Source organism: Vulpes lagopus, chromosome 3 (genome assembly GCF_018345385.1).
Source record: "Vulpes lagopus strain Blue_001 chromosome 3, ASM1834538v1, whole genome shotgun sequence".
NCBI classification, from domain to species: domain Eukaryota; kingdom Metazoa; phylum Chordata; class Mammalia; order Carnivora; family Canidae; genus Vulpes; species Vulpes lagopus.
This window is the reverse complement of record NC_054826.1, coordinates 15,912,835-15,938,719: the sequence shown is the minus strand read 5'-3', so window position 1 is coordinate 15,938,719 and position 25,885 is coordinate 15,912,835. Positions and strand designations below refer to the sequence as shown.

Genomic DNA, 25,885 nt, shown 5'->3' with positions numbered 1-25,885 from the left:
ATGTAAGAAGACATATACAAGAACGTTCATAGCAGCATTCTTCATAGTCCAAAAACAGCTCGATAAACAGAATAATTTTACTTATTCAACATGATGATATATACATGTACAACTAAATGAAAATTAATGATTTGCAGCTATGCAACAGCATAGATGAAACTCACATAATGCGTATCAAATGAAGCCACATGTGAAAAAATAATATAGTGTGGTTACACTTAAAGTTCAAAAACTGGCAAAACTAGACTGCCTAGTACAAACGTTGATGCTTTGTAGTAAAACCATAAAAATAATCAAGGAAGAAATTACCATACATGTCAGGCTATTGCTTACCTTGGAGGAGGAGGAAGGGATCAGTGATTAAAGTAAAGCACAAGAGAAGTTTCAGCATTGTGGCCTGTCCTCTCTTTCTCGGGTGCTGGTTTTCTAGATGTTCACTTTGTAATGGGTTGTTGAGAACTACATGCTTTTGCGTGTGCTTTCCTGTATGTGCATTTTATTTTGTAGTAAGGGTAAAATCTTTAGGGAGAGCATTAAATTACATAATTTACCGCATAAATTGGGTGTGGAGGAAGTTGCATTATAGTATGCTAAGGTCATGAAAACATAAAGGAGGAATAAAGATATTGCTTAAGCTAAACTTTGTGAAGGATGCGTGCTGTAATCTCTTTAGTAACTATTAAAAGAATAAAAATGGAATTTAGCTTCAAATACAGGGAAGTTGGAATGACCCCCCCCCCAAAAAAAACGATCCAATTCAAAACAGCAAAAGAACAAAAACAGCCAAAACCCAAATTTTATTGTTTAGAAATGCATACATAGTTTGGCAAACTATAAAGTCATATGAAGCAATTTAGCATTTAAGTCATGGTAGTGCTTCCGGTAGGGATGGACATTCAGGGGTATCGCTCAGAGAACCTCTGGGTTAGTAAGGGCAACGTTTCATTTCTTTGGGTGATTTTTCCAAGCATGTTTCTACTTATTAACTAAATATTTATATTTTATGCTCTTTTGGTTTTTTAAAAAGATTACTTATTTTGGGAGAGAGAGCATGTGCAAGCAAAGGGAGGGACAGGGACAGGGTGGCTCAGCAGTTGAGCAACTGCCTTCGGCTCAGGGCGTGATCCTGGAGTCCCGGGATCGAGTCCCACACCGGGCTCCCTGCATGGAGCCTGCTTCTCCCTTTGCCTGTGTCTCTGCTTCTCTCTCTCTCTCTCTGTCTCTCATAAATAAATGAATAAAATCTTTTAAAAAAAAGAAAAGGGAGGGACAGAGGGAGACAGAGAGAGAGAGACAGAGACATGGAGCCTGCTTCTCCCTTTGCCTGTGTCTCTGCTTCTCTCTCTCTCTCTCTCTCTGTTTCTCATAAATAAATGAATAAAATCTTTAAAAAAAAAAGAAAAGGGAGGGACAGAGGGAGACAGAGAGAGAGAGACAGAGACAGAGAGCAGATTCCCCGCTGAATAGGGATACCAAGTTAGGGCTTGATCCCAGGATCCTGAGATCATGACCTGAGCTGAAATCAAGAGTCAGATGCTCAACCGACTGAGTCACCCAGGTGCTCCTGCACTTTTCTGAATTTCTGTTTGTATTTCAAAATGTAAAAGGTTTTAGGGGATCCCTGGGTGGCACAGCAGTTTAGCGCCTGCCTTTGGCCCAGGGCGCGATCCTGGAGACCCGGGATTGAATCCCATGTCGGGCTCCCGGTGCATGGAGCCTGCTTCTCCCTCTGCCTATGTCTCTGCCTCTCTCTCTCTCTCTCACTATGTATGCCTATCATAAAAAAAAAAAAAAAAAGTAAAAGGTTTTAAAAAGAAAAACCAATTTCTATAAATTACATTAATAGTTGAAAAGAGTAAAATCTACATGATCATTTCAAATAGATGTTGAAAACATTTTGATATAATTTCTTTAGTTTTTTTTAAAGAAAGATAGCATTCTTTTTTCCGATAAAGGATGTATATCTGTATATGTACCTATAGACATATATCTGTAAACAAGAACATAAAACTATGGAAGAAATCATACTTAATGCTATCTTTGAGATCCAGAACCAGCCACGAATGCCTACCATCATCACTTCTATTTAACACTGTATGTTCCATAATCATAAGATAAGAGAAATGAAAGGCCTAAGGATGGGAAAAGAATAAGCATTTATCCATCTTGATTTTGATGGTCATGTATATGGAAGATCCAAAAATACACAATTTACTGAAAAGTGTCATTTTTTAATATGGTGTTTGGGACCCCTGAACCCTGGTTAAGTCAGAGACCCTCAGGGACACTTGGGTGGCTCAGTGGTGGAGCATCTGCCTTTGGCTCAGGACGTTGGCCCCGGGGTCCTGGGATCAAGTCCCTTGTTGGGTTCCCTGTGGGGGGCCTGCTTCTCCCTCTCCTGTGTCTCTGCCTCTCTCTCTGTGTCTGTCATGATTAAGTAAATAAAATCTTTAAAGAAAAAGAAAGTCAGAGACCCTCAACAAACCTGAACCTCAGACTCATTTGTTAGAGAGAGAGAGGGGGTGGGGAGTGGGATGGTTTATAACATTACCTGTGAGGGTGGTTGTGAGGATTATAATCAAATAATGCATTTGAAAATGCCAAAAAACACATGATAGTACCTTAACACCAAAGAAGAAGGCAGGAAAGAAAGAAAGAAAAAAAGTAAGGAAGCAAAGGAAAGGCCAGGCCAAGCATAATGCTGCCCCACAGACACTCAGTTGTTAAGAAACAGCGAGCATCCTGGTGGTGAAGCTCATCCTTTTCTTTCAGGGCCTTATCAGGAAGTCACATCTCAGGGCGGGGGGGGGGGGTCACCCCTGTTTCATTTTTTTTCTTCTAAGCACTTAGCACCACCTAACATGATAGATGAGCTGACATATTAGATGAGCTAATGCTCATCTCTCTAACATGAGTTCCACGAGGAATGATTTTTGTTTCGTTTGCAGAACCACTCTGCTCTGACCCACGCTAAGGGTTCAATAAATTGGTGTTGAATGGGTGAGATTGCTCAGGCGTCCCCCCGCCCCGACCTGCGCTGCTGCATTATAGCAGGTGCCAGGCTGTGAACGCCAGCCTGTTCCAAGCTCCGCCCCCTGGGGCTCTTCCCTGGGGGAAGAGGGGAGAATCGGAGGCTAGGGCTGTGTGACAGAGATAGTGAGAAGGCAACGGGCACCCAAAAGTCCAGAGAAAGGTCCAGCAAAAGGCAACGGGAATCTGAACAGCAGACCCAACTTGGCATTCCAGGCTAGCCCTGCTCTGGAGTTTCCCTTGGCCGCTGCAGGGACTGGCCTGTCCTCGCAGGATTTTCATTGAGATTCTGCAGCCCTGGACTTCTAGGCAGGGCCCGGGTGAGAGGTCGGGGCCCCAAGAGGTGTCAAAGGGCCCAGCAGGTGTGGGGTGAAGACACCGGGCCTGATGCTTGGCTGCCACCCAGCTTGCCCCCCACCTCCTACCCAGGCTGAGTCTCCCTCCACCCGTCTCTCCTTCCTGCTTGATGCACCTCGGCGGGGCAGGTGCCTGCGGGGTGGTGAGGCCCGGCCCGGGAGCCCAGGTTGACTTGAAGCAGAGCAGAGCCATTTGACTCCAGCAAAAAATGAGTTTAGGCGGAGAGAGCAAGGGAACTGCAATTCAGGCCAAGCAACCGACGGTGAACCCCAAGAGACTAAGAGAAGGTGAGCTCTTACCAGACCTTGGGAGGAAAGTGGGGAAGGTTACTCTGAAGACATGCTTCTAGGAGAGCAAGAGTTTGAGATTGGGGCGGTTCCTTGTTGATCAAAGGCGGTGGTTAGTGACTTATTGTTGGGGAAGGGAGGGATCTCCCTTCCTTTTTTTTTTTCTCCAGATATTTAAAATTTTATTTAAATTCAATCAATTAATATATAGTGTTTTATTAGTTTCAGAGGTAGAGTTTAATGATTCATCAGTTACATACACCCAGTGCTTATTCCATGAAGTGCCCTCCTTAAACCCCATCCTCCCACCCCCCTCCCCTCCAGCAGCCCTCAGTTTGTTTCCTATGACTAAGAGTCTCTTAGGGTTTGGCCCTCTCTCTGATTTCATCTTGTTTCCTTTCTTCCTTCCCTTCCCCTATGATCCTCTGTTTTGTTTCTTAAAGTGCACATATGAGTGAGATCATATGATTAATTGTCTTTCTCTGATTAATTTATTTCGCTTAGCATAATACCCTCTAGTTCCATTCAACTCCTAAGTAAAAAGCGCCTTCCTGTGTTGAAATAATTCTTACCTTCCTTTCCCCTGCTGGCTGTGTGGACTGTGTGGTACCTGCTGAGACCTCTTCCTTCAGGCCTTCCCCACCGCATTTTTAAGGTTTCCTTGATTTTCACACCAAGATGTCTGAATTTTGAGTGGAGCCAAGCTGGGGCTTGGCTACACAAAGCATTTACACTTTAAAGGAAGTTTCTAGGGTTAAAGATCAGCCCTCCACCCCATGACTGTCTCCTGGACTCATTTTCTAGTCACTTTGTGGTTTTCACTGTAGCAAAAATTGCCAAAGAGAAGGCTCCCAGGATACTCCTGGTCAGCTGTCTACTATAAGAAGCCATATGTATACCACCAAGTGCAGTTATTTTTTAGAGCTTGATTAAGGAGGTGGGTGGGGGTGAATGGGTGACGGGCACTGAGGGGGGCACTTGACGGGATGAGCACTGGGTGTTATTCTATATGTTGACAAATTGAACACCAATAAAAAATAAATTTATATATATATATAAAGGGACACGACCTTTACTAAAATGTAGTTTATTTCCAAGAAAGAGGAACGCTTTCAACTCTAAGTAAGTCCTCAAGAGCTTATCACATTGACATGGATAGAGGCTCTGGGTCACAGGACAGGGAAACCATAGAGAAAAGTTGCTCTAGGTGAGGGCTCAGAGAGTCAGCGTGAGGACTCTGAGGGTCCAAGGCAGGGTTGCCTATATAGGAAATGAAGAGATGGATGAAGCTTTCCTTCTGCTCATCATCCAATGAAGGCTTATCCTGAAGCTTCTCTATATCCCCACCTTCCCACCCTGGTTTTTCTCTTCGTGGACCTCACAAAAACGAAACCTTGTTTTGAGGGGGAAGTCATTATCTAATGATGGACCGGGTATCTCAGATTCTTTAAGACCATGGGCATAATGTGATATCACTCCAACAGAATGGACTTTTGTTCACATCATGTATCATATCTTTCTATTCTGTGGACTGGTTCTGTCCAACAGAAATATAACAGGAGCCACAAATGCAAGCCCCATGATGTAATTATATTCCAGAAGCCACATGAAAAATAAAAACAGGTCAAGCTAATTTTAAGAATATATTTTATTTAACTCAATATATCCAAAATATCATTTCAACATGTAAACAATATAAACATTATTAATGAAATATTTCATGTTCGTTTATACTAAATCTTTGAAATCTGGTGTGTATTTTACAGTTCACACTAGCCACATTTCAAGTGCCCAACAGCTACATGTAGTTAATGGCTGCCATATTGGAGGGTAGTGTTTGGACCCTTCTACCATAAGTGATAAGCTATGAGTGCCTTGGTGTGTTAAATGTTCAGCAAAATTTCATTTGAGTCTACTGAATTATTATTATGAAAAAAGATATATGTGTGGTATCTGTGTCTACTTCAAGGTCCATCTTAAACCATAACTATAGCGTAAGAAAATTGGAAACATTGTTTGGCTCTGTTCATCATCCTCTGCACTCCTCCATCTCATATCCTCTCACCTCTATCTTCAGCCTATTCACAGGAACCCTTCATAAACATTTCCAGATCGATTTGATAAAATGCTACTTTGTTTATGTTATATTAAATCTTAAGTATAGTTTGTGAAGACTGGATAAAGATGATTTTTCTGATTACTAATGATTCTAGAAAAAGAAAACAGTAAAACTGCAGAAACTTATCAAAGAGCTAATACAAGAAGAAATTTCAGAACTAAAATACATGAAGCTCCACACTGAAAGGCTCCCATCCAGCACTCAAGACAAAGAATAAAAAAATGATCTACACTGAGACCAATCATAGTGAAATTTCAGAGTAGTAGTGATTAATAAAAAGCAACCTAAATGTTTTACTACACTTCAGTGGTGAATAAGACTCAGAATGGCATCAATCCTTTTAGCGTTGACATTACAACAGTGTTCACAGAAAATCAAGAAGATTTGACAGTAAAATCATCTCAAAGGTTTTCCTTTTCATATACTGCTTCTTAAGAATTTACTGCAGCATTTAGTCCCAGCAGAACAGTGGCCTAACCAAGAAAGAGGAAGACAGAGAGTCAGTCAATAGAACTGGTAAAAGAAGAGAGTGTTAAGATTTGCCCTAAGACATCAGCTGTGCAGTTGGCGTGGAGAGCAGTTAGTTCAGACTGAATCAGTGGAAGAATCCAGAAAGAACATATCCTAGGAAAAAAATTAGTCAATAGGTTGACATTACTGGAAATTGAATTAGAGGAAATTGAAAGGCTGAGCAATACACACAGAAACAAAACAAAACAAAACCTAAACAATTTTTTTAAACAGGCAATATTAACTCCAAGGGGGAGAAAACTACACAAATGAAAACCAGATAATAATATACTATTTAGCTAAAAAATAAACAATTTTTACATAGTTATAAGAATATGAACTTGGAATGTTTGAATGCTTATATAACTCAATATATTGTGGTATAACTAATTGAGAAGATGATTCTTGGATTTGAGAAGCTCTGACCTATTCCTGGGAATCTAGAAGGCCATGTGCACATTCAGGACTGTGCACATGTTGAGGAAAGACCTGAGAAGGCCCTAAGTGCTCACTTTTGATCACCCTTGAGGCTCTGCACAAGCAGGAAGTGAAGGCTAAGGTAGTGTCATAAACTGTTTGCCCTTTTTTTTTTTACACAAAAATAAAGCAATTATTATTTGGGAAATCTGAATGAGTGAATGAATTAACTAATAAATCAAACAGTTCTTCAATTATCTCTGAACAAGTCAATTCAGGCAGTCTTGGGAATATGGTACTCTGGCAAACATTCCCAGTTTGTTTAGCTTCCAAGCTTGAATGAGTAAATAGTACCCTTAGAAATTGGGGTGAATCTCACCTTATGAACCTCGCCTACTTCTCTCCTTGCCTTCAATCTCTCCAGCTTAGGGACAAGGAAGCTCACCATTTCATTGTTGGATAAAGTCACAGTTACTCAATTTCACTTCTTTCTCTTTTCATAAGTTTTTTGATGATGAGGTCACTTACAAAGATTGATTTTTTGCAAAACTTGAACCTGGTCATTAAGATCCACTCATTGCATAACTCACTTGCTTTCAGCCTTGCAGACGGTAAGTCATGAGGCTGACTCTTGGAAATTCCACTCATCGGAAACTCAAAATAGCAAGAAGGTACTCATCTTAACTATGAAATCATAGAGAGGAAAATCATAGTGTCTGTGTTAAGTAGAATGTCCTTGCTGCTCCCTCATTTCTGAAAATGAAGCTACTCACCAGTCAAGGCATTTCTTTCTTTCTTTCTTTCTTTCTTTCTTTCTTTCTTTCTTTCTTTCTTTCTTTCTTTTTTTTTTAAGATTTATTTATTTATTCATTCAGAGAGACAGGCAGAGACACAGGCAGAGGGAGAAGCAGGCTCCATGCAGGGAGCCCCAATGCCAAACTCCATCCCGGGTCTCCAGGATCATGCCCTGGGCTGCAGGTGGCGCTAAACCTCTGCACCACCGGGGCTGCCCAGTCAAGGCATTTCTTAAATACTGCCTCCTACATAAAATGTGTTTTATTTATCTCATTTCTTCTCTAAACTTCTCTATACCCCTGACTTAGCACTTACTTTTGTGCTGTATTTTTTTTTCATTAGAAAGACTTATTGGGTACTTAATATGTGCCAGGCAATGTAGGAGTTGAGATAGCAGAGAATGAAAGCTATTGGAAAACAAACAAAAAATCCCCATGTCTTCCCTTTGTTCTCCCATCCTCCAACTAGATGAATCAGGGAACATACACTTTTAGAGTGTGACCTATAGAGCTTAGCACTGTTTCTGCCAGTTTTTTCTCTCTCATTGGAAGTTAATGTTTATATTTCCAAGTGTTAATTTCTAAAAGTTTATAGCTGCTGTCTTGAATTTTTCAAGACTATTCCATGTATTACCTTAATTTTCTTTCTTTTTCTTTTTCTTTCTTTTTTTTTTAAACTTGAACTCAGGACACTGAGATCAAGAGTCACATGTGCTATCGCCTGAGTCAGCTATTGCCTGAGCCAGCCATGTTCCCCCTTTAAACATTAAAAAAAATAGGGGATCCCTGGGTGGCACAGAGGCTTAGCACCTGCCTTTGGCCCAGGGTGCGATCCTGGAGACCCGGGATCGAGTCCCACGTCGGGCTCCTGGTGCATGGAGCCTGCTTCTCCCTCTGCCTGTGTCTCTGCTTCTCTCTCTCTCACTGTGTGCCTATCATAAATAAATAAAAATTTAAAAAAACATTTAAAAAATACTTAATTTTATGTATTTATTTATTAATTTACCAGAGAGAGAGAAAGAGAGAGAGGCAGAGACACAGGTAGAGGGAGAAGCAGGCTCCATACAGGGAGCCCAGCTTGGGACTCGACCCCAGGTCTCCAGGGTCACGCCGTGGGCAGAAGGCAGTGCTAAACCGCTGAGCCACGGGGGCTGCCCCCCCAAAATACTTAATTTTAAAAATGTATCTCCACTGATGTATTTGAAATTGATAGTAGTGCACAGAGAGAATCACTGTACTAACTGCTATGCTAACTAAGCTGTTTCAACACTTTCATAATGCCTAGCTTTTTCTTTTGAAACAGTGAACACACTGGTACTTTTTTTATTTGTAATGACTTGCTCAATATCTGTTTTCCCTATCAAAGTGTAAGCGCCATGAGGGCAAAGATCATGTTTTCTTTGCACATTACTAGGCCCACAGAACCTACCATAGTGTATAACACATAGTAGGCAGAAGATAAACCTTTATTACAGAAAGATCAAGACTTCTAAAAATACTAGGTTGAATTATAAATTACATCTTCCTTGACTAGCTTTTTACAGTTATTGAAACCTTTGATATTGTCCCAGATATAATTAGGAAAATTATCCTGATGTGATCATTGAATTCAAGAAGCCTCCTTGGACTGTTCTTTCTCCTGCTTAAATTTTTTTTTAAAGATTTTATTTATTTACTCATGAGAGACACACACACAGAGGCAAAGACACAGGCAGAGGGAGAAGCAGGCTCCATGCAGGGAGCCCAACGTGGGACTCGATCACTGGGTCTCCAAGAGCATGCCCTGGGCTGAAGGCAGCACTAAACCACTGAGCCACCTGGGCTGCCCTGTTCTCTCTCCTGCTTAAAGTAGTTACCTGCTTTCTTCCTCCTGTCCCTGATCCAATCAGAACACCCTCATCAAACTTACTACACTGACTGTCCATTTAGTCCCATTTATTTTCTCCTCATAACCTTGTGTCCTTTTGGAAGAAGGCTGTCCTACTGATCATGCCACTGAAATGACAAAACAACTTCCTCTCTCTTGTCCCCAGTGATTATCAGTAATTATTCTCATAGAAAGAATTTTCTTCATGGAAACAGAACTTCTTACAACTTTTGTCCCCAAATTAGTTCATTCCATCTTCTTTCTCCTGAACCAATTATAAAAAGAGTTGAACCAGTGGCACCTGGGTAGCTCAGTTGGTTAAGGGTCCGACTCTTGATTTCAGCTCAGGTCATGATCTTAGGGTTGTGAGATGGAGCTCCACGTCAGGTTCAGCACCCAGTGCAGAGTCTGCTTGAGATTCTCTGGCCCTTTTCCATCCTGTCTGCCCCTCTCCACCCCCCCCCCCCACTCTCTCTCCCTCTCTCAAATAAATAAATAAATCTTTAGAACATAGTCAAACCATTTAAATATACATGAATAGTGGTATACCCTGTGTCCTTATGTTAGGATAAATGCATATTTGCCTTCTCTTTCTCTCAGGATGGCACTTCTCAACCCTGGCTGCATATTAGAATCACCTGAGGAGCTTTAAGCAAATACTTATGCTTGGGGCCCCACTTTCAGAAAGTCTTATGTAAATTATTAATGGTGAAGCCCAGGCATAGATGTATTTATAAACCTCCTTAGGAATTATAGCAAAAAGTCAGGGTGGAGACCTTCCTCCTGGAGCCATGTTTCTATCTCCCCTTTCACCGCTTGCCAGAGGGCATAGGGCAGTGCTCTTACCTAAGGGTTCTCTTTAAGTGTTGTGCCTTCACTTTAGCAAAAGGAGATCAAGTACCTGATTGCTGATCTTTGGTTTAGAAGTCAACTGCCTGAATCCTAGTTAGAATCTAATTTTCAGCCTATTTTGTGGATCCTCAGTTTAGAATCACCATAGCAAAGATTTAAACATGATTAGAAAAGTAAATGAATACCCCATAAAACAAAGCAAACCCTCAAGTAAAAGCTTACATGGATATTAATCTTCAGTAAGGTTTTTTAGACTTTGTATCACAGAAGAGGCCCTGAGAGATAGAGAAAAGTGCAAAGTCCTTATTCACTGGCCCTTAAGTGGGGAGCTTAAATAATAGTGACCATTTTTGAAGGATTTTTTTGCCAGTGGAGTGTGAAGGCCTCTATCTGCCCAGTAGTTGAAAGCAAAAAACTAGCAGCTGTCACTGGCACACAGCTTCTACAGTGGTTTCTCCAACGGAAAATGCTGTTTTTTCACTTATGTTCATAGGACCCTGTCATCGAGATGCTTACAGCCCCGGGAAAATAAGTCCTACACACATGTACATTCGAGAGCAAAGTTTACATATAATTGAAGATCATATAGAGCATCATGGATGAACTTCAGCATTCAGCCAATGGAGAGAAGTCATAGGCTTCAGCTATAGCTGGTAACATCTCAGGGCAGGAAGAGCATTGAAAAGCGGGTAGGAGTTCCATGAGGGGAAGGAAGGAAGAGGAATATTCGAAGCATTAGGAAGAATTATAGCAAAGAAAAAACAAGGTAGATTTGGAGATCATGAAAAGACCAACAGCTAGAGCAGAAAATTCTTAGGAGAGAACAATAGAAGGGATTATTGCCAAAAGTGCTTTCTAGATTAGTCACTTCTGGTGGCAGGATTCTTTTGTGTGTTCCAAGATTAACACTATTTATAAATATTGAACATTTCTCACTTCTTTTTTCTTTCTTTTGCAGGAACTCATTTAAAGAACTTTTAAAGGTCATGAAGCTCTACATGCAACTCAGTGTAGTCATTGATTAGGAAGACATTGTGGGCTTCTTCAAGAATGAGAGTTTCGAGCCAGTGGTGATTGATGCTATAGATCACTACACTCCCCTGGTTGTTGAGAAACTTAGAAGGCCATTTGTGACCATCCTTACTGGCACATTTGGAATTATGAATTTTGGGATGCCTGGGTGGCTTAGCGGTTGTGCACCTGCCTTCGGCTCAGGGCATGATCCTGGAGTCCCAGGATCGAGTCCCACGTCGGGCTCCCTGCATGGAGCCTGCTTCTCCCTCTGCCTGTGTCTCTGCCTCTCTCTCTCTTTGTGTGTCTCTCATGAATAAATAAATAAAATCTTAAAGAAAAATAGGAATTATGAATTTTGGGCTGTGTGAGCCTGTGTCTTATGTTCCAGCATTCTACTCCTCCATGACAGATCACATGGATTTCTGAGGCCTAGTGAAGAACTCTCTGATGTTTTTCATTTCGACCTTGAAGGAATGGTATATTTATACTCAGGTTGATGACTGTCATGTCAGGGAACATTTCCTAGAAGGCTCCAGGCCAGAGCTCTTTAATCTTCAACTGAAAATTAAAGCAGAGCTGTGGTTTGTTAATTCTGACTTTGCCTTTATTTTGCCTGACCCCTGCTTCACAACATTGTTTACACTGCAGGTTTAATGGTCAACCTGTTGAACCAATACTCAGGTAAATAAAACCTTTGTGCCCCATTTAGATGTGAGGAGTCACCCTCATGATGGTGTCTTTAGTGCACAGATAGCAATTGTTCAAAAGTTAAATCAAGGTGGGTTTTTTTAAGACTTTATTATTTATTTATTTATTTGTTTGTTTGTTTATGGGGGGGAGAGAATAGAGGGAGAACAAGCAGGGTGAGAGGAAGAGGGAGAGAGAATCTCAAGCAGACTCTGCTGAGTGCAGAGCTTGACACAGGGCTTCATCTCATGACCCTGAGATCATGACCTGAGCTAAAATCAAGTCAGATGTTTAACCAACTGAATCACCCAGGCATCCCATAAAGCTAGGTTTGTTTGTTTGTTTGTTTGTTTTAAAGAAATTGCTTTATAACTTTGCCAATGTACAGATAAGGATATTCTCCAATGCTTTCTTTTTCTGTAGGCTTTATAGTTCTGGATTTTATATTTAAACTTATGATCTATCATGAATTAATTCTTGTATATAATTTAGAAGACTATGGTTCTTTAAAATATATATAGATATTAAGTTATTCTTTGGATCTCAAAAGAACCTGCTGGGATTTTGTTTTGGGATAAGCTGAATCTATAGATCAACTTGGGAGAATGGAGATCTTAAGAATATTGAGATTTCAGATCCATTAACATGGTAATCTTTCCATTTATTTAGAGTCTAGTCTCTTCAGTTTAACTCAATTATGCTTTGTAGTTTTCAGTTTCATGGGAATTTTTTGTTAGATTTAATCCTAGGTGTGTGAACTTTTTGAAATCTTTTATATTACAATTTTCAGTCACTTTTGCTATTACATAGAAATATAATAACTTTTATATATCAACCTTGAGTCCTCTAATTTTAATAAATTCACTTATTAGACTCTAGTTTTATTTTTTTAGACTATAGCTTTCAAAGGTTTTTAATTTTTTAAAAAGATTTTATTTATTCATGAGACACACACACACACACACAGAGGGAGAGAGAGAGAGAGAGAGAGAGAGAGAGAGAGAGAAGGCAGAGACATAGGCAGAGGGAGAAGCAGGTTCCATGCAGGGAGCCCAATGTAGGACTCGATCCCAGGACTCCAGGATCACACCCTGGGCCAAAGGCAGGTGCTTAACTGCTGAGAGACTCAGGAATTCCCTTTTTTTAAATTTAAATTCAGTTTGACAACATATGGTATAGCGCCCAGTGCTCATTACGTCATGTGCTCTTCTTAATGCCCATCACCCAGTTACCCCATATCCCCAACTACTCCTCCTTTGGGAACCCTCAGTTTGTTTCTCAGAGTTAAGAGTTTCTCATGATTTGTTTTCCTCTCTAATTTTTACCCACTCAGTTTTCCCTCCTTTCTTTATGGTCCATTCACTATTTCTTATATTTCATATATGAATGAAACCATAAGATAATTGCATTTCTCTGATTGACTTATTTAATTCAGCATAATACCCTCCAGTTCCAGGATGCCTGGATGGCTGAATGGTTGAGCATCTGCCTTTGGCTCAGGGCCTGATCACAGAGTCCTGGGATCAAGTCCCAAACAGGGTCCCCACAGGGAGCCTGCTTCTCCCTCTGCCTAAGTCTCTGCTTCCCTCTCTGTGTCTCTCATGGATAAATAAAATCTTTTAAAAAATACCCTCCAGTTCCATCTACATCTATGTAAATAGTAAGTATTAATCCTTTCTGATGGCTGAGTAATATTCCTTTATATATATATGCCACCTCTTCTTTATCCATTCATCTGTCTAAGGACATTGAGGCTCCTTCCACAGTTTGGCTATAGTGGACATTGCTGCAATGAACATGGGGGTACAAGTATCCATTGTTTCACTACATCTGTATTACTGTTTCACTACCCAGTAGTGCAATTGCTGGGTTGTAGGGTAGCTCTATTTTTAGCTTTTTCAGGAACCTCCACACTGTTTTCCAGAGGGGATGCACCAGCTTGCAAACCACCAACAGTGTAAGAGGGTTCCCCCCTTTCTCCACATCCTCACCAACATTTCTTATTTCCTGACTTGTTAATTTTAGCCATTCTCACCAGTGTAAAGTGGTATCTCATTGTGGTTTTGATTTGTATTTCCCTGCTGACAAGTGATGAGGTGCCATATTTTCATGTGCCTGTTGGCCATGTGTAGGTCTTCTTTGGAGAAATGTCTATTCATGTCTTCGGCCCATTTCTTGACTGGATTGTTTATTTTTTGGGTGTTGAGTTTGGTAAGTTCTTTATAGATCTTGGATACTAGCCCTTTATCTGATAGGATATTTGCAAATATCTTCTCCCATTCTGTAGGCTGCCCTTTAGTTTTGTTACCTTTTTCCTTCGCTGTGAAGAAGCTTTTTATCTTGATGAAATCCCAGTAGTTCACTATTGGTTTTGTTTCCCTTCCCTTTAGAGACATTTCTTGCAAGAAGTTACTGTGGCTGAGGTCACAGAGGTTGCTGCCTGGGTTCTCCTCTAGGATTTCGATAGATTCCTGTCTCACATTTAGGTCTTTCGTCCATTTTGAGTTTATCTTTGTGCATGGTGTAAGAATGGTCCAGTTTCATTCTTCTGCATGTGGCTGTCCAATTTTCCCAACACCACTTATTGAAGAGCCTGTCTTTTTTCCAGTGGATAGTCTTTCCTGCTTTATCAAAGATGAGTTGACCATAGAGTTGAGGGTCCGTTTCTGGGTTCTCTCTTAGGTTCCATTGATCTATGTGTCTGTTTTTGTGCCAGTACCATGCTATCTTGTTGATCACAGCTTTGTGCGACAGCTTGACGTCTGGCATTGTGATGGCCCAGCTTTGGTTTTCTTTTTCAACATTCCTCTGGCTATTCAGGGTCTTTTCTGATTCCATACAAATCTTAGGATTATTGGTTCCAACTCTGTGAAGAAAGTCCATGGTATTTTGATAGGGATGTCACTGAATGTGTAAATTGCTCTAGGTAGCATAGACATTTTCACAGTATTTATTCTTCTAATCTATGATCATGGAATGTTTTCCCACCTCTTTGTGTCTTTCTCAATTTCTTTCCCAAGTGTTCTGTAGTGATTAGAGTACAGATCCTTTACTTCTTTGGTTAATTTTTAGGTATCTTATGGGTTTTGGTGCAATTATAAATGGGATCGATTCCTTACTTTCTCTTTCTTCTGTCTCATTATTAGTGTATAGAAATGCAACTGATTTCTGTGAATTGATTTTGTATCCTGCCACATTGCTGAATTGCTGTTTGAGTGCTAGGAATTTTGAGGTGGAGTCTTTTGGGTTCTCTATATACAGTATCATGCCACTTGTGAAGAGTGAGAATTTGACTTCTTTGCCAATTTGGATGCTTTTTATTTCTTTTTGTTGTCTGATTGCTGAGGCTAGGACTTCTATACTGTGTCAAACAACAGTGGTGAGAGTGATCATGCCTGTAGTGTCCTGATCTTTTTTTTTTTTTAAAGATTTTATTTATTTATTCATGAGACACACACACACACAAACACACAAAGAGAGAGAGAGAGAGAGAGAGAGAGAGAGAGAGAGAGAGAGGCAGAGACACAGGCAGAGGGAGAAGCAGGCTCCATGGAGGGAGCCTGATGTGGAACTCGATCCTGGGTCTCCAGGATCAGGCCCTGGGCTGAAGGCAGCACTAAACCGCTGAGCCAATGGGCTGCCTGTAGTGTCCTGATCTTAGCAGAAAAATTGAGAGCTTATCCCCATTGAGAATGACATTTTCTGTGCGCTTTTCATAGATGGCTTTTACGATGTCGAGGTACGTTCCCTCTATCCCTCTCCTTTGAAGAGTTTTAATAAGGAAAGGATGTTGTATCTTATCAAATGCTTTTTCCTGCGTCATTTGAGAGGATCATATGGTTCTCATATTTTATTAATGTGATCTATCAAATTTATTTTCAAATATTGGACCACCCTTGCATCCCAGGGATAAATCCCAATTGGTCGTGGTGTATAATCCTTTTAATGCACTGTTGGATCCCATTGGTGAGCACCGTGTTGAGAATTTTTGTATCCATGTTCATCAAAGATACTGATCTGTATCCCCTTTTTTGATGGAGTCTTTGGTTTGGGGATGAAGGTAATGCTGGCCTCATAGAATGAGTTTGAAAGTTTTCTTTCCACATATATCTTTTGAAACACTTCAGTAGAAAAGGTATTATTTCTTCTTTAAATGTTTGCTAGAATTCCCCTGGGAAGCCAACTGGCCCTGGACTCTTGTTTCTTGGGAGGTTTTTGATGACTGTTTCAATTTCCTTGCTGGTTATTGGTCTGCTCAGGTTTTCTATTTATTCCTGTCGCCGTTTTGGTGATGTAAGTTTCCAGAGCTGCTTCCATTTCTTCCTGATTGTCTAATTTGTTGGCATATAGTTGCTTATAATATGTTCTTAAAATCATTTGTATTTCCTTGGTGTTGGTTGTGATGTTGCCTCTTTCATTCACAATTAATTTGAGTCTTTTCTTTCTTTTTAATAAGTCTGGCTAGGGGCTTATCTATCTTATTAATTCTTTTAAAGAGCCACCTCCTAGTTTTGTTGATCTGTTCTACTCTTCTGGTTTCTATTTCATTGGTTTTTTGCTCTAATCTTTATTAATTATCTTTTTCTCCTTTAGTTGAATCTTTATTTGCTGTTCTTTCTCCAGTTCCTTTAGGTGTAGGGTTAGCTTGTCTATCTGAGATTTTCCCACTTTTTTTGAAAGAGGCTTGTATTGCAATGTACTGCCCTCTTAGGGCAGCCTTTGCTGTATCTCAAAGATTTTGAACAGTTGTGTTTTCATTTTCTTTAGTTTCCATGAAATTTTTTAAGGATTTTATTTATTTATTCATGAGAGAAAGAGAGAGAGAGACAGAGACAGAGAGAGGCAGAGGGAGAAGCAGGCTCTATGCAGGGAGCCCGATGTGGGACTCGATCCTGGGTCTCCAGGATCATGCCCTGGGTCGAAGGTGGTGCTAAACTGCTGAGCCACCCAGGCTGCCCTCCAAGATTTTTTAAATGGCTCTTTAATTTCCTGGTTCACCCATTAATTCTTTAGTAGGATGCTTTTTAACCTCCAAGTGTTTGAGTTCTTTCCAAATTTTCTCTTATGATTGGGTTCAAGTTTTTCACTCCATTGTGGTCTGAAAATATGCATGGAATAACCCCAATCTTTTGGTACTGGTTGAGACCTGATTCGTGACACAGTATGATATCTATTCTGGAGAATGCTCCATGTACACCAGAGAAAAATGTATATTCTGTTGCATTAGGATGGAATTCTCTGTATGTATCTCTGAAGTCTATTATTCAAAACCCTTGTTTCTTTTTTTTTTTATGATAGTCACAGAGAGAGAGAGAGAGAGGCAGAGACACAGGCAGAGGGAGAAGCAGGCTCCATGCACCGGGAGCCCGATGTGGGATTCAATCCCGGGTCTCCAGGATCACGCCCTGGGCCAAAGGCAGGCGCTAAATGCTGCGCCACCCAGGGATCCCCTCAAAACCCTTGTTTCTTTGTTGATCTTCTGCTTAGATAATCTGTCCCTTGCTGAGAGTGGAATGTTGAAGTCTCCTACTATTAATGTTTTGTTATCCATGTGTTTCTTTACTTTGGTTATTAATTGGTTGATATAATTGGCCTTTCTTTAAATATGCTATAGTATATATCCCTCTTCATCTCTTACTTCAGTTTTTGATTTACTAATTCATCTGAAATGAGGATTGTTACCCCAGCTTTCTTTTGAGGGCCATTTGCATGCTAAGTGGTTCTCCATCCCCTCATTTTCAGTCTGAAGGTGTCTTTATGTCTAAAATGAGTCTCTTGTAGCTAGCATGTGGATGGGTCTTGCTTTTTTATCCAGTCTGATACCCTGTGTCTTTTCACTGGAGCAATTAATGTTCAGAGTAACTATTGAAAGATATGAATTTAGTACCATTGTGTTACCTGTACAGTCCCTGTTTCTGCAGATTGTTTGGGTTTCTTTGGGCTCCTTATTTGCTTACAAGATTCTTGCAGAGCTGGTTTGGTGGTCACATATTCTTTCGGTTTCTATCTGTCCTAGAAGCTCTTTATCTCTCCTTCCATTCTGAATGACAGCCTTGCTGGATAAAGTATTCTTGGCTGCATGTTTTTCTTATTTGGTACCCTGAGTGTACCATGCCAGCCATTTCTGTAATCTGATGTTTCTCTTCCATTGTATGTTAGGAATCCTCTTGTCTTGAGCTGCTTTCAGGATTTTCTCTTTATCTCCGAAATTTGCAAGCTTCACTATTATATGTCAGGGTGTTGATCCCCACCCTTGCTTGTGTTCTCTTGCTTTCTCTCTTCGTCTTTCTCTGTCAAATAAATAAATAAATAAATAAATAAATAAATAAATACTTGGAAAAAAAAGAAAAATATTTTAAAGGATAAACTGGTCTCATAAAACTCGACTGAAATGGCACCCTCTTGTATTTCATGAGGTTATGTTTCTAGAGGTTTCTTTTTGAAAGCTTTTTGATTCTGAATTCAATTTTTGTAAAAAAAAAATAAAATAAAACTTTAATGAGCTATTTAAAGCTACTTAAAATTTCTAATTTTTTTAGTGTCAGTTCTTAGAAATTGTTTTTAGTCAAATAATTTGCTCACCTCACATATCTGATAACCAGATATTTCATTTTTCATAGATACGAAGTGATACATGGGAACTGGGAGCTCTGGAACAATTGGTGCTCTACTCCAGGTATCTTATCAGTTATATATGCTGCCTTGTCAGAACCTTTTTCAACCCAACCCCAGGATATATAGATAGCTCCAGTGAGGTGCACCCTTCCACATTAGTGCTTCAGGATTATGCAGGTCACACCCTGCATTAGTCGTCCTTAAAGTGTGGTTCTTAGCCCATCTTTGTCAGGTTCACTAGAGATACTTATTAAAAATATAGATTCTAGGCCCCACCCTAGGGTGAATCAGAATCTCTAGGTTTGAATCCTAGTAATTTGCATTTTCAACAACACCCAAACTGCATTTATATGGACTCAACATTTGAGTCTTTAAGACTGACTGTGAGACAACCACTATTTTTTATTCTTTCCCTCCATAGTCTCTGCTGAATCCCAAAGTGAACTAACAAACTGAAAAACATTTTCACTATCAGTTCTGTCTGTGAATATTCTAAGAGAAAGATGTAATAATCATCATTCTTTTCAAATATTAGTCCACTTTGATGTTGTATAGTAGAAAAAACATGGACTTCAGAGTCAGACACAGCCTGAATTGAATCCTGGTTCTGCCATTTATTTGATATATTCTCTTCAACAAGTGCTTTTTCTTCTCTAAGCCTCAGTTTCTGGGAGTGTAAAAGAGCTATAATCTTAGCACTCAGGATTGTTCAAAGGATTGGATATATGGTTTTTAAAAATTGCATTTTAAATTAAATTAATTAACATATAATGTATTATTGGTTTCAGAGGTACAGGTTAGTGATTCATCAGTCTTATATAATACCCAGAGCTCATTACATCATATGCCCTTCTTAATGTCCAATGCCCAGTTACCTCATTCCCCATCCCACTCTCCTCCAGGGACCCTCAGTTTGTTTTAAGAGTTCCATTGCAGTACCTGACACATGTTGGGCATGACTAAGTGGTATTTGTCTTTGTTATTACTATTGTTACATCTCAGTTAACAAGGACCACGAAACCAGACACATGCCCCTCAGTTGGTTAACTGGGAGGCAAAGATCCAGCTGCTTCTGTATTTTTGATGTTTCACATTACAGCCTGGCTTATAGCTTTCTATACATTCTTGAGAGATTTACCATCATCTTTTTCATTAGGTCCTCCCTTATCCCATAGCAGCCACTACCATTGGGAAAGCAATGAGCTCAAGCACATGAGAAGGGGATGACTCTGGAAGCACAGAAAAAAGGAGAGAGAAGAGATGACAAACTCTCTCAAAAGTATACCCACAGAACATCATTTAGAGAGAGTGGTGGTTGGGATGGACACAAATACCCATGAACTTAACTTGCCTTGTGGCAAAGCCCACATAGGTCACTGGAAACCTTTAGAAAAATGAGAATTTGAGATCATATTGTATCGTTTTGCCACATGTGTCTCTCTGACCATCTTCCAGCACTACATATTTTTGCTGCCTCCCTAGCAGTGGTAGATGATATCCAGCTCCTCCTAACCATTCGGAAATCCTGCTTACTTCCCAGTGTCCTCTGGGGGAAGCCCATTGTGCAGGATGGGGGAAGCTGTTGACATGGTCCTCTGGAGGATACTATCAAAAACTTTCCCTGTCTTCCCTCCTGATCCACAAGAGACAAATTTGAAATTCATCTAGTTATAAAGCCTGCAGGGAGAGGATATACCATTCCTGTGATCCTGGAGAAAAAGGATAAATCAAGGCTCAGAAAAACCTCTGTCTTCCAGGCCATCCAGCACAGTTGATGTTAGCCTACGGAAAAGAAAGGTTTCCATTTATCCTAAACAAGAGAAACACAGAGAGTTCAGATGTGTGCTTCATGAATGGTATAACTCTTCTTTTTGTTCTCTCCAGGAATTTGAGAACTTTATTGCCAAATTTGGACATGTATGTTCTGTTCTTAACACTGGGCTTCATGATGTACAAACAATAGGTTGAGGAAGACCTAATGGAGATAAATGCTGCCTTTGCTCCCCTTCCTCAGGGTGTTATATGGAAGTGTAAGCCTTCTCATTGGCCCAAAGATGTCAAATTGATAGCCAATGTGAAAATTGTGGACTGGCTTCTTCAGAATGACTTTGTGGGTAAGGACTTCCTCCTTCTACAGACAGAAGCCATTCTGCCCTTCTCTCTCTCCACTTAATTTTTCTTTAGGGTTTATTGCACCTGTCACTCCTACCTGGGCACTCCACCATCATTGAAAAGGAAAGCATCTGTTAGCAAAAGGCAAAGCACCAGAAAAGATGGTCACTTTGGGTTCACTTCATTCATTTGTAACCCAGGACCATTTATCTGTAGCACTAGTGATATTCAAATCCTACTTTATGCCTTGGACTTTCCAGTGTGTTCTTACAACTGCCAGAGGTCAGTGTCTGCAACTCTGGGAATGAGTGAGTGATCCTTTTCCCAGAACTGTGGAAGGCTATGCTGCCCATGCATAAGACAGTCTGGAAGTTGGGACGCCTGAATAGCTCAGCGGTTGAGCGTCTGCCTTCAGCTCAGGGTGTGATCTCAGAGTCCAAGGATCAAATCCCACATCGGGCTCCCTGCATGGGGCCTGTTTCTCCCTCTGCCTATGTGTCTGCCTCTCTCTCTCTCTCTCTCTCTCATGAATAAATAAAATATTTTTTTTTAAAAAAGTGTGGAAGTTCCAGTTAATTGAAACTCTTGAGAGCGACCCTCAACCAGTGGTTATTGGAATTTAGCATGCAAAAAATTCCTTTCCTCTCTTGTGGGATGATTCTGAGTCATGTCTTTTGTACCATTTTGCAGTTTTTCTGTGGAATTAAACTATTGTAGCTGTTTTAATGACTAACTATATCAATATTCTCTGTATCAACTTCCCATTTCCATGCCAGTGTTCCCAAGTATTTTCCAAATAAACAAATCGTACTCAATTCCTTGTCTCAGTGTCTGATTCTGGAACTGCAATGGACTGAGCATTTCCCCTAAATTCATATATTGAAACCACACCCCAATATGATGGTATTTGGGAATAGGACCTTTGGTAGATAATTAGGTCATGAGGAGAGAGTTCCTGTGAATATTAGTACCCTTATAAGAAGAGGCCAGAGAATTAGCTAGTTCTCTTTCTACTATGTGAAGATACAATGAGAAGTCAGCTGCCTACAAGCCAGGAAGAGTCTTCACCCAAAGCCAACCATGTTGGCATACTGGTCTCAGACTACCCAGCCTCCAGAACTCTGAAAATTTTCTTTTGTTTATAGGCCACCAGATTTATAGTATTTTGTTACAGCGGCCAGAGCTGAGTAAGACAAACCCAAAATTGCCTCTTCTTCTGAGCTCTCTTCAAAGTTCCAGAAAGCGGCCCTCTAAATATGTGCAGACCCTCCCACCCACAATCTTCCCTCCCAGAACTCCATTGCAGCTACAGTATCCCTTCCTTCAGGGAGCACCATCTCTATTGGCTACACATAGGGCCTACGGGTTGTTCCACAGTTTCTACTTTCATGAAATCTTTCCATGACACCTGCTTTCTAAAATAGGGTTATAAGCAAGTCAAATGGGACCATAAAAGTTGTACTTAGCCTTAATATGTTTTTGTGATTCACGCAGCTGGATATGTGGTGATTTCTAAGACTATTGTTATTCAGGAAAGGAATTCCATCCCCTTTTCCTTTCATAGCAATGGACCTTCCTATATATCATGGATCACTAGAAATTAAATTGATTACTAGTCATAAAAGTTCAAAAAAATAATGGCTTAAATATATAAAGGGTCTATTTCCCTCTCATATGAAAGATGGCTGGAGGTTGGAAATGTGAGTCTAGAATGGAAGTTCCCTAATATCAACAGTTTCCTAGCCCCCTCTTACCTTCTGGCTAGCCACTCTTGCCTGTTGCTTCTATCACAACGTTTCATCTTGGGTGCTATGTGCTCACTGTAGCTGGAGCCAGAAGATATGTGCTCTATGGAAGGAAGAAGGAGGAAAAAAAGAATTCTGTGTGAAACAGGTGGAATAATGGCTCCCCCCAAATGTCCACATCTTAACATCTGGAACCTGTAAATATGTTAGGTTACATGGCAAAAGGGATTAAGACTGTAGTTAGAATCAGATTGCCAATCAGTTGACCTTAAAATAGGGAGATTATCTTGGTTATCAGGTGGGCCCAATGCAGTCACAAAGGCCCTTTACAGTTGAAGGAGAGGAAAGGCAGAGAAAGATGTAGCTACAGAAGAATGGTCAGAAAGATGCAATGTAGCTGGGTTTGAAGACAGAAAAGGAGATCTGAATCAAGGATTGTGAATCTCTAGAAACTGAAAAGGCAAGGAAATTAATCCATCCCTAGGGTCCCCAAAATGAACACAAGCATGCCAACACTTCGATTTTAGCCCATAAAACTAACATCATATTTCTAACCTACAAAACTGTAAGACAATAAAGTCATGTTGCTTTAAGCCACCAAGTTTGTGGTAATTAGTTACAGCAGGAATTAGAAAACCTAATAGTGCATGTCATCCTTGAAGGCTGTAACTATTCAGTACCTCCCATTTACCTTACATTAATCAGAACTATGCCACATGATGACCCCTAGTTACAAAAGAGGCTGGAAAATGTAGAGGTTTTTCCTTTTGTTTGTAAATTGGGTACATTTCTATTCCAAATAAAATTGAAGTTTGGCTAGTAAAACAGAATGGGAAAAGGAATATTAGGTCAGGCTTTGATCGGAGAAGAAAGAACACTATGAATTATACAGAAAAAAATATTTTTCATAGGTGCTAGGCCTTACATATTTGTGGCACAGGTGGAACAGCCCATGTAAGCTTCTAGTGGGAGATTTAAGTAAGCTAGATTGGCTGTGAAGAAAAACAAAGAGAGGACACTGAGAATAAATTGGAATAAACTGGAACCAGCAAGGATGACCTGGGACTTGTGAGATTGATTAGAACCCATGTATGTCTCTCATACCTCCAACCTCAATGTCCTGGGGGACCGATAAGAGAAGCTGGCCCCTTTTCACAGGGCTGCGTGTGCACCTGGCCCAGGATTCACAGAAGCTGAAGGAGGGGGCTGCAGGATGAGGGCAATGGCTCCACACCAATAGAGGATGTGTTTCCATTCATATGTTCTTTAATTTCTTTCAGCAGTGTTTTGCAGTTTTCATTGTACAAGTCTTTCAACTCCTTGGCTAAGTTAATCCCTAAGTATTTTATTTTCTTGATGTTATTGTAAATAGAATTGTTTTGCAGATTTGTTTTCAGATTGTTTATTGTTAATATAGAAATGCAATTGATTTTTGTGTGCTTACTTTGTATTCTTGCTATATTGCTGAATGTATTTATTAGTTCTGACAGGTGTGTGTGTGTGTGTGTGTGTGTACATAATCTTTAATTTTCTACATGTAGGATCATGTCATTTGTGAGTAGAGATAATTATACGTCTGCCTTCCCAAAGTTTTTTTTCTTGCTTAATTGCTCAGGCTAGAACTTCTGGTACATTGTTGAATAGAAGTGCTAAATCATGCATCCTTGCTTTGTTCCTGATCTTAGAGAAAGTTTTCAGTCATTCATCATTAAGTATGTTTGCTGTGGGTTTTTAATTTATGGCTTTTATTATGTTGAAATTTTTTTTTATCATGAAAGGATGTTGAATTTTGTTGAATGCTTTTTCTGCATCAATTAAGGTGGTCATGTGTTTTTTTTTTCCTTTATTCTGTTAATGTGGTGCATTACATTGATCAATTCCCATATATTGAACCCTGTTTGCATTTCAGGATACTTTCTCTTGTTACTGGTGTGTAATCGATTTTATGTGCTGCTGAATTTGGTTTGTTAGCAGGATTGACCCTTGAACAGCATGGGGGTCAGGGATGCTATTCTCTTACCTAGTAAAAAATCTGCATATATTTTGATTCCCCCAAACCTTAACTACTAATATCCTACTGTTGATCCTATCCTACTGTTGACTAATATCCTATTTGACCTCACTTTCTATTCATGATAGGACTGGAAAAATGAGTAAAAGTATTGATGTTGTCTTTTACTTTTGGAAAAGAGAATTACCAATGTGGAGATGGGGACGATCAGAACAATCCTTGTGATGTACTGAATTGAGATATCAGTATAAATTATAAATTGATTTTTTGTAACTAGGTCATAGACATAGCTACAGCATCTATAAATAGAGAATATGGGTTTTTGATATCTACATCTATAAACATATATTTCCTAGCTCTGTCCACTGAAAGGATTTTAAACAGTGGGGCTTTGTTAGCAATGAGCACACCAAGCAACCATAAAGGTATTTTTTGGTCTAGTAGATCATGAACTCAGTGAAGACAGGGACTGACTTAGGCACAGCTTTACCTTTCAGCATTAATTTGGATTCTGTGCATATAGGAATCTTTATAAAATTAAGCTGTTTATAGGCACCCAGCTGATAAATTTCAGGGCCAGATTATAATTACATGAAAACTAGCCTTCTCTGTGCAGCCTAAGCTGCTGAGAACCTGTCATCTAGTGTTGTCACCACCCCTCTGTCTCTGCTAACAGGTACAAATCAGCAGCAGTGGCTGCCAGCATCATCAGACACTCCTACCCCTTAACAACCCCCTGTCCCACATAGGGGCTGGTGGGCTGGATCTACCACACCCTCCAGACAGGGGCTGCAAAATATCTCAAGCCCCACACTTTCCAACAGCTGTGGCATGAACAACGCCTTCTTAATATCTTCTTATTCCTGCTGGTGGGCATCTGGGCAATGTGTGGCTACTGAGTATGGTGGTCAAGTGGCTGTGTGGGGCCAGAAAGCTGAAGAAGGCCTGATGCCAAGTGTAGCCTTGAGGGACAGCGTATGGTGGTGGTGGTGGTGGTGGGGCTATCATTTCTTATTAAATTCCCACCAGTTTTGGCAATTCCTGTTCTCCTCATCGTATCCTTTTGTTAATTTTGTTGCAAATTCCTGCTCATTGGCTTTTTCCTAAAATCAGAATTCTTTATTCAGCTCTTATGGCCTCTTTATTTGCCAGACACCAAGGGCTATTCTGTGATTTTGTCCCAGGTTAATTTTGACCAGTGACCTTGGAGCCACCTTCCTTGTCATGCCCTTCTTTGAGGCACTGAGCTTCAACCATTCCAGCCTCTGTGTCCAGGATCTTCTCAGCCTGTTTCCCTCATTCTCACCTCTACCACTTGGAATAACACCTAAAACAGGTACCTACAATTTTTTTTTTCATTTTCTATTGCCTCTCCTGTAAGCTCTTGTCAAAGCTGAGAAAGCTACATGTAGCTCTTTGATCAGGAAAGGAAAAGTTTCCAAGAATTATCCTTCCCTTTTCCCTGGAA

The 25,885-nt window shown here is 40.2% G+C and overlaps 1 pseudogene; it reads left to right on the top strand.

Annotated features, from left to right (window-relative positions):
* The first annotated feature begins 3,595 nt into the window (after nt 1-3,595).
* Nucleotides 3,596-25,316, top strand: LOC121486960 (annotated as a pseudogene).
* The last annotated feature ends 569 nt before the right edge of the window (nt 25,317-25,885 follow it).